The following is an 8205-nucleotide window of genomic DNA, read 5'->3' as shown; positions in this document are numbered from 1 at the left end:
GCACAGCACAACTACTGGTGAAATGTTCACTGCACGGCATTACGGCTCAATTATAAAATTCTCCCCTGGTAGAGGATATTTCAGTTGAGCCTGGTGTTGGAACGTTATAAAATAATAATTCGTGTAACAAATGTGGATTGGCCTATGCATTGTGTATGCCTTTTGCAGGCTATATTAGACTGTGTAGGTCTGGTACAACATGTACTATTACAAATTTTGTATTGGAAATAAAAAACTGGATAAAGCCATAACAGACTAATACATGAGTATCACATGGTTTTTGCATCACTTTGCGGGAAATCCATTGAGGGGCACTACCAGTAACAACACGGCATGCCTGAGGCCTAAATGTGACGTCAAAAGCGTTTTATCCATGCAATTTGCTCCTTAGAATAACTTACATAATCTTCCTGCTGAAAATTGGTAAACACGCTTTGTAATGTCAAACCACCGCCTGAACGCTGTCTTTCAACACAAAATCCATAGGTGAGTTGAAGGGAAACAAAGCAAGAAGGTGAGGGCAGCGAAATCATCACAAACAAATCTTCATCATAGATAGAGACGGAGATCTTTCTGCCCCCTACTTCACACATTCTCGCATGTGTTGACCTAACTGGCGTGGAGCATCTGTGATTTCACACTAAACCGCCACTTTAACAGCAGACTGATATGCGCCTGGACCAACCCAGCTGTCCAGTGGAGTCCAAAAACTTATCTAGCCAACATAATTTGCCTCCTGATTTCCTGTTGTTTGCTTAAATAATCTGCTCTATCCTCCAAGTTGAATACGTTTTTAAGTCTTCACCTGTTGTCTCAAAGTCAGTAGCAAATTAAATGGCCTGACATTTACCACTTTGTTGTGGGTTTCCTGGTTTGCACACACCCTGTTTTACCTGAAGTCAAATTCTGTTGTTCAACTGGTTAGACAGGACCTGGGCAGTGGCTCAGCAGAGATCACATGTTAGATATGAGTATGGCTCCAAACATTCCAGTCTCCATGAGGTAAATGTAGAAGAATTTCTCAGGAGGCCTGTATGCACACGCCGGTATGTGTGACATCTTCTTGTGCGCCCAGGTGTCTGTCCATTTCAACCTTCACCTGGATATGAGTAAATGAAACTACTTTTAGGACCACATTCATCTTTGATCTCACCGAGCCAGGTGTGTGTTTGTGTGGGAATGAATATGAATAGGCGTGTGTGTATGTATTTGTAATAAACTTGTCGAGATGTGCTGTGATTCACAAAAACATCCCTCACTCCGTGCCATTCATTCCCTTCTGTTCAAGTTGTTTAGTGCCTCCACGACGTTATTGCAGTACCTGCCAGCCAGCCTCATTGTGTGTGTGTGTGTGTGTGTGTGTGTGTGTGTGTGTGTGTGTGAGGCACTTCCATTGTCACTATCCGGATCATTCCATCAGAGAGATGAAACTGCAGCGCCAGCAGATGAGGGAGAAGGACGAGACACGGTGATCACCGTGGCAACAGTAGTTAGGGTGTCATCAAAACGACAGACCTCGTCTCCGGCGCCTGCCCCCCATGATACAACCTGATCCAAAGCAGAACTGGAATCCAGGTGAACAAGCTTCCAAAAAAGACATGGTCTCCACCATATGTTTAATCTTTCATGATTGTGACGACAAATAGACATGGAGGGAGAAACTTGTTTGTTTCTTGCACGACTGAGGGAAGGAGAATAGCCTTAAACTGCACAGTGTTGTGGAATTAAATTACCTATAAGGCATCGCAAGAGCCAATGTGAGTTGATGAATGAATGGATGAATGAATGAATGAATGAGCGAATGAATGAATATGCGCACTGTCAGGAGAGCCCATCTTTTCTTGAGGAAGCAGTCCGTCTGCTCTATAGGCCAACGCGTCAGCAGGTCAGTGTCTGTGTGTGTGTGTGTGTGTCAGTGTGTGTGTCTGTGTGTGTGTGTGTATGTGTGTGTGTGTGTGTGTCAGTGTGTGTGTGTGTGTGTGTGTGTGTGTGTGTCAGTGTGTGTGTGTGTGTGTGTGTGTGTGTGTGTGTGTGTGTGTGTGTGTGTGTGTGTGTGTGTGTGTGTCAGTGTGTGTGTGTGTGTGTGTGTGTGTGTGCTGTGGTCAGGTGCCCTGCTGCTTTAATGGTCCATAAATCAGAGCTGGACTGGCTGCGCTGACGCCACCCCACTGAGACCCTCTGATGCGGAAAATGAATCAGGCTGTTTTAACGGGAGCGGCAGCGCCGGGGATCGCACACACACATATTCTCCTCTTTGGCCGGGCTCACTAGATAAGACACACTCGCACATAATAGAGGAACACACACACATCCAGAGACCGCACACATACACGCGCGCACACACACACTGCACTTCAAGCTTGTAAAACACTTCATTAATGACAAGTTGTGTTTGTTCGCCAGATACTCCTCTCATTATCGTTTGCCTATTGGCTCTGCAAGCCTTCTTGGAGTGTGACCACAGGCACCCCCCACATACACACACACACTCACTCACTCACAAACACATACATCAATGGCATCCTTCTTTTAACTACCGAGTCTCCCTTGTCCAGTGGTTTTGAACGACTGAATCAAAACAGCCTTTTAATGTCGTTGTTACATGAAAACAATCATTCAGAGAAGCAGGTTTCCACTCACAGATAAGGTATTGGTATTGTAAATATATCCAATGCTCTGTGGTAATTACTTACAACGAGTTTCATAAAGAGGCTTATCTATATGTGAGCACAACACAAAGTGCCTCCACGGTGGGTCATCAACGTCCCTTTTTCTTACTTTTTTCAATCACAAGGAGTGTCCATTTAATCCTTTCAACCATACAGGCGGGGGAACTGAGATCCCAGCAGGGAGTGATTGTGAAAGTGATTGCATTGCAAGATTGTCTGGCCTCTGTTTGGCAGGATGGTGTTTGTGGTGTGTGTGTGTGTGTGTGTGTGTGTGTGTGTGTGTGTGTGTGTGTGTGTGTGTGTGTGTGTGTGTGTGAGTGTGTTCTTGAAGTGGGAGGTGTGCTCCTGTTTTTTGCAATGTGATGCATGCATACCCCTGCCTCTCTTAAACAGATGTACACATCCATGCACATGGACATGACCACCTGTCTGTCTGTCCATCCATCTTTAGGACAGGTGAGGGTTGCATTCCCCATACGCTGTGTTCAGCATCACTTGGCTCTGAGCTATACTCTATCAAATGGACCTCATGGGCTTTGGACTATACTGGGGAAAGACCCAAGCAGTCTACCTCCATCAATTCATTTAAATTCATGTCTTTTTCAGCAAAAAATTGTACACAGGGAAAGAATAGCTAGTCTTAAAAGGATGTACAGAGTAAGTCCATAGTATTGCTTTATTTAGTCCTTGAGATAGTCTCACTTCCAAGGCTTCTGTTTTGGTCACAGTATGATTCATTTTGTATCTATTCACTATGATTCATGTTGTATCTATACAGTATGATTCATGTTGTTTCTATACAGTATGATTCATTTTGTATCTATTCACTATGATTCATGTTGTATCTATACAGCATGATTCATGTTGTTTCTATACAGCGGAAGGTTTTTTGTGACACTGAGGCCTGTGCTCTAATTGTGTTTCCTGTGCCCTTGGGATCACAAATGGCTGTGTATGTTGTATAGTCGTGTGTACTGAAATTGAAAGCACAGCTCACATGTGTCACATATAGCTGCCAGGAACCCACCCAGCAGTCATCACTTCTCCGCTGGTTGGGTCCATTTCCATAGATAAAGGTCTCGGGGCTGGCAGACTGGGTAAACAGCCGCTATTTGCATTTACCCACTGGCAAGAGCTTCAAAGCCACCAAGCGTGATGACATGTCAGGACACAAATGAGTTGAGTGTTCTGCCTGTACTGAATGAGTCCGATTCCACTCTTTTGGATATTTCACAAATTTTAATTTTGACTTTGTAGAATTAGTCGAGGTGTCATCCTAAACAGCCAAATCCTTGTCGATGGATATGGCCGCCAAAAGTCAGTCAAGCAAGCACAGGAAACCAGGATCATGGCCATGTTTGAGCCGACCCTCTTGAGTGCATCCTATCAACAGCCCCACTGTTGCTCCTGGTAGAGAGAGTGGACTGATATCCCCGGGGCGGCCCACAGCCCACAGAGCGCATTATTAAACAACGCTGTCGAGTGTGTTTGCTTACAGAAGCACCTTGTTTGACAGGCCTTTGTGAGTGTCGGAGCCTTATGAATTGTGTCAACAGGCTCGGGTTGTCCCTTATCTGTCGGTTGATAGAGGCCCTTTTCAATGGTTAGGCAATAAAACGCTCAACGAGAGGAGCCAGGAGAGAAGGCACTGCGAGCCATTCGTCCTATTAAAGGTAATTTCACATTGATTTGACCTACTTAGACAGAATACAAATAAACAGGCCTGTTTTTACGACTTCTCAGATGTTTTTCCTGAAAACAAAATCATGATCCTATGATCTGGGTGAGTATGCGGCGTTAAAAAGAAGAGCGATAAACCCGCCTCACAGGCCTTAAAGACTAGGGTGTGAAATTGAACACGTCTAGGCTGGTAGGCATAACCTGTTGCTTATCACTTTCACGGGTTCTGTGGTGGTGGGAAAAAAGACACGTTTATCCTGAAGGCTATTCAGACCGCAGCTCCGTGCAAGGGGATAATAGAATGATTAAGAGTTGAGTTTGAGAGGAAATTCCTTAATTCTTCTTAATTCCTTAAAACTTGTCTGTGTCTCATGATATCGCTTTAATTTAGACTGGTCATTTTTTTTGTGTGTGTGTGTGTATTTCGACAAAGTCTATCGTACACAAAAACATCCACTGCTCAATCCAGACATGCCATTCACGGATCTACCTGAGTGATTCGTTCTGTGCCTCATAGTCTTAAAACTAGTTGAATTTTAACCACACGCTGTAAATGCAGTATCAGTCATTTCCAAAGGTTAACTCTTGTCATGTGTGTTTCTAGTAATGAGCTGGCAAGAACGTGTTTACTTAGAGTTTAAGGGTTAAATGAACAGCATCGGACTGTGTTATTATTTTATTATAGCTAACGCTCCTTATCTGTAGTGCAACAGCAACCATTAACCATATTTTACAACCCAAATAGTCTGGTGGAGCATAGTGCAGTTCTGTGGTTTATTTTTTCTCTTTTCAAACTTTTTCAAAGTCTTTCAAACTCTCGGCTATTTTTCTTTCAAATGATCCTTTGTCATTAGTAGGCCACTAAAACTGCAGCGCTCCAGAGTGTGCCCCTAACAAAAGCCCTCGCAAACAGCTCTGCAATACAATACAGCCCTTGCAGGGCCGATTAAATTAGCCCATTGATCCTGCAGTAGTTTATGGCCCCTGTAAATTATGTTTTTCACCAGTAATGACCGCCCCATGCAGGCAAATGAACACCTCTGGAAGTCAATTACCTGAAAGATCAACTGTGAAAAAAAAGGGGGGGGGAGGGGGGGTGTGGAACCGACGACAGTCTACTCATTGATGAGACTCCTTTTATCTTCCCGACCATTCATTTAAAATGCGAGCTCTATTTTGGTGTGACAGGGGTAAAAATAAACGGTGTCCTCGTCTTGCCTTACGACAGACTCCTGTGGTGTACTTTAAAGTTGTGCTATTACCCTAAACGAGAGCTCTGAAGCCTCAGTTTAAATGGCAGCAGTCAGTCAGGGCAACACTGATTACTTTGTGCACTCGACCCTCCCCACCACTGCCCCACCACCCTCCCCTTGCACGTCGCTTCTCACCACCCCCCCCCCCCCCCCCCCCCCCCTAACCCCACCCCACCCCCCTCCACCCTTTAGCCTCCAGCATAAGAACACTGTTGTCTCCGGGGACAATCGAGATGTTGTGCCTGGCAATGTCATCTGGCACCGTCAGCCCTGGCGTAGGCTGCGGAACATGCGAAGGCAGGCCATTGTCCCAGGGTTAGGGTGAGCACCAGGCCTCTGCAGGAACGTTATGGGAACATTGAGTAAACGTGTATGAGCGTATGTGTTTGTGCGTGTAGAATCGTTACTGGAAATGTAAGGGGATGTATTACCGTTCAGGATTTAGAATGCATTTCAAAGTAAGAGCGTAAATCTGGCCAGTGAAGTGATGGCTGTGTTAACTCATATTCAGATTGTATGTTCTGCTCCAGGGCAAAAATCAAGTTCCGTTTTAATATTGTAAGTTGTTGGAAAAAAAGGAACATAGTTCACCAACTGAAAACATCTGCTGGATAGAATGAATGGAGATGAATATATACATCCATCCATCAACAACAACAACATATACATCCATCCATCAACAACAACAACAACAAGCTCACTTCTGCACACCAGTGCACACTTCCCCCTAGCTGACCTTCAAAGTGGATGAGCAGGCTGTTGATTATATAGATAGTATAATTCTGTGTCTGATTCTGATTCGGATATAGATCGATACAGTCAGATTTGCCTACTCAAGACACCCAAGGCAATTGGGGATTTTTTTTTTGTCCAACATTAAAATTATGATACAAGATGTAAATACTTGCTGATTGAATGATTGCATGAGATAAAAAGCAACTGATGAATGAACCCTGCTGCGCTGTCCTCTCCTCTTCTCTCTCTCTCTCTCTCTCTCTCTCTCCCCCTCTCCCCCTCTCTCTGTGGTCTCTGCAGGCCGTGGGTACTGAGGGGGGGGGGGGGGGGCTGAGGGGAGCCTGGCTGTGAAAGGCGTGAGTCTTGCTGCTGCTGCAGTGTGTGTGTGTGTGTGGTGTATGTGGTGTGTGTGTGTGTGGGGGAGCTGCACTTGAGCGTGTGCTGCTTCTCTCCCTGCCTGGCTGAGCACAGGCTAATGAAGCGAGGAGTGTGTGCGGCCTCAGGTTAGCCCGGGCCCCATGTTCCGTGTTCCGTGTTCCATGTTCCTACGCAACCGGGACTGAAGGGGAGGTGCCGAGGCAAGGTGGGGAGAGGGGAGCTGTCGCCGTCACCCCTTCTCTCCTCCTTCTCCTTCTCCCCTAACCTGCTGTCGCCGTCACCCCTCTCCTCCTTCTCCTCTCTCCTGCGTCTCCTTCTCCCCTCTCCATGCTGCTCCTCTCTCCTGCGTCTCCTTCTCCCCTCTCCTCTCTCCTTCTCCCCTCTCCTCCTCTCTCCTTCTCCCCTAACCTGCTGTCGCCGTCACCCCTCTCCTCCTTCTCCCCTCTCCTCCTTCTCCCCTCTCCTCCTCTCTCCTTCTCCCCTAACCTGCTGTCGCCGTCACCCCTCTCCTCCTTCTCCCCTCTCCTCCTGCTCCTTCTCCCCTAACCTGCTGTCGCCGTCACCCCTCTCCTGCGTCTCCTTCTCCTCTCTCCTCTCTCCTTCTCCCCTCTCCATGCTACTCCTTCTCTGCCTTGTCTTGGCCCATCACTCCATCCCCTGTCTTTTTTTCTCCCTCCATTCTCTTCTTCATTCCCCTCATTCATCCCTTCTTCCCACCTCTCCACTGTCCTCCTGTGGCTTCTATCTCTCCTGCGGGCCTTTGGTCAGTTACACTTTCTTACTCCTCTCCCTCTCCCTCTCCTTCTCCTTCTCCCTCTCCCTCTCCCTCTCCTTCTCCCTCTCCCTCTCCTTCTCCTTCTCCTCCTTCTCCTTCTCCCTCTCCCTCTCCTTCTCCCTCTCCTTCTCCTTCTCCCTCTCCCTCTCCTTCTCCTTCTCCTTCTCCTTCTCCAACTCCTGTCTGACTACGAGCAACAATTCTCTCCGTTCTGGTCTGTCACTCCCTCCCGCCGTTTCTCATCCTTTAAGTTAACGTCTTCGGATTCACTATCATTTGGAACGATTGTCAGGGAGATTTGTGGAGGCACGTGGCGTGACTGCATAATACCACAAACAAACACAATCAATTGTGGATTAAATGAGCTGCCTACAACGGTAGGGACGCTGTGGTCTTCTTCCACTGCACTGATGCACCCGGTTGGGAGCCGTTAGCAAGTGCCTTCTGTTTCTCTGGGGGGGGGGGGGGGAGGTGTTTACTCAAGAGTGTAGCACAGATAAGCAAACAGAACCATTTCTGTTTTAAGTTTCATATTTATTAATATATACGTGTGATGCCATTCATTTATTAAGCCCTTTTTAAGACATTAACTTGAATCTGACTGAATCTGTTTGACACTACCGATAGTCAAAATCATGAGTACATTAACAAATAGTTATGGATGCTTTCAAATAGAGTTTGCAAGGGGAGTTTACCACTGTGACTGGTGTAATAA

The sequence above is a fragment of the Clupea harengus genome, chromosome 13 (genome assembly GCF_900700415.2).
Source record: "Clupea harengus chromosome 13, Ch_v2.0.2, whole genome shotgun sequence".
NCBI classification, from domain to species: Eukaryota; Metazoa; Chordata; class Actinopteri; order Clupeiformes; family Clupeidae; genus Clupea; species Clupea harengus.
This window is presented reverse-complemented; position numbering follows the sequence as displayed.